Here is a 1921-nt window from a genome sequence, read left to right as displayed (position 1 = left end):
AAGGCTATAGACTTGCGGGTTAATTTTGTAACCTGTCACTTTTCTGAACATGTTAATAATTTCTAGTTTTCTGGTAGAATTTTTGGCATCCTTAGATATAATATCATATCATCCGCAAAAAGGGATAATTTGATCTCTTCTTTTCCAATTGTTACTCCTTTAATTTCCTGCTCTTGTCTTACTGCTCTTCCAAGAACTTCAATCACTATGTTAAAGAGAAGTGGAGATAGGGGACAGCCTTGTCTGGTTCCTGAGGTCAATGGGAATGCTTCCCGTTTTTCTCCATTTAGAATGATGTTTGTTGTTGGTTTGTTATACATGCCTTTAATTATGTTGAGATATATTCCCTCCAGTCCAATTCCCTCTAGGACTTTGAACATAAATGCATGCTCTATTTTGTCAAAGGCCTTCCCTGCATCTATTGAGATAACTATGTGGTTCTTGTCTTTGAGCCCATTTATACGATTTATGGCATTTATTGACTTACATATATTGAACCATCCCTGCATCTCTGGGATAAAACTGACTTGATCATGGTGGATGATCTTTTTGATGTGTGTCTGTATGTGGTTTGCAAGTATCTTGTTGAGAATTTTTGCATCTATGTTCATTAAGGATATGGGTCTATAGTTTTCTTTTTTGGTTGTATCTTTACCAGGCTTTGGTATTAGAGTGATGCTGGCTTCATAGAAGGAATTTGGAAGTTCTCCCTCCAATTCTATCTTTTTGAATAAATTAAGTAGTACTGGATGTAGGTCTTCTTTCTGTATGATTCTGTATGATAGAATTCTGCTGTAAATCCATCTGGTCCTGGGCTTTTTTAGTCGGGAGGTTTTGTATTACTATTTCAATTTCTTTTTGTGTTATGGGTCTGTTTAAGCTGGTAATCTTTTCTTGGTTTAGTTTTGGTGGTTCCCATGCCTTTAGATATCCATCCATTTCTTTTATGTTTTCAAATTTAGTAGCATATAGGTTTTTAAAATATTCCCTTACAATGTTGTGTATCTTTCTGGTGTCTACTGTGATGTTTCCACTTTCATATCTGATTTTGTTGATTTAAATTTGCTCTTTCTTTCTTTTGGTTAACTGGGCTAAGGGTCTGTCTATCTTGTTTAACCTTTCAAAAACCAGCTCTTAAAAATTCATTGTTTTTGATTCTTTATGTTGTTTTCTTTCTATTTCATTAATTTCTGCTCTGATTTTTATTTCTTCTCATCTGCTTTGTTTGGGTTTCATTTGTTCTTACCTTTCCAGAGTCTTGAGTTGCAATGTTAAGTCATTTTTTTTTTTTTTTTTTGTTTTTTCCAATTTTTTGATGTAGGCACTTAGGGCTATAAACTTCCCTCTAAGGACCACTTTCACCATTTCCGAGGATTTTTGTCGTGTTGTATTGTCCTTTTCATTTAGTTCCAGGAATACTTTCATTTCTTTCTTAATTTCTCTTTTGACCCATTCATTATTCAGGAGTGTGTTGTTTAATATCACTGTGTTCATGTGGTGATTAGGGCTTCTTCGGGTGTTGATTCTAAGCTTTATTGCATTGTGGTCTGATAGAATGCATGGAATTATTTCAATCTTTTTGTATTTGTTGAGGTTTGTTTTGTGCCGCTGTATATGGTCATTTTGGAGAAGGTTCCATGGGGTGCTGAGTAGAAAGTATGTCCTTTGGTGCTTGGGTGTAATACTTGGTACATGTCTGTTAGGTCCATTTGATATATGGTATTGTTTAATTCTGATGTCTCTCTGTTAATTCTTTGCCCTGCTGACCTATCTAATGGAGACAGTGGGGTATTGAAGTCCCCTACTCTTAATGAGTTGGGATTAATCTGGGTCTTAAAGTCCTGTAGTATTGTTTTTATGAAGCTGGGTGCACCAGAGTTTGGTGAATACATGTTCATGATAGTAATATCTTCTTGGTTTG

Source organism: Nannospalax galili, unplaced genomic scaffold (assembly GCF_000622305.1).
Source record: "Nannospalax galili isolate Female #2095 unplaced genomic scaffold, S.galili_v1.0 scaffold17, whole genome shotgun sequence".
Classification (NCBI taxonomy): Eukaryota; Metazoa; Chordata; class Mammalia; order Rodentia; family Spalacidae; genus Nannospalax; species Nannospalax galili.
The sequence above is the reverse complement of the archived record's forward strand: the minus strand, read 5'-3'. Positions refer to the sequence as shown.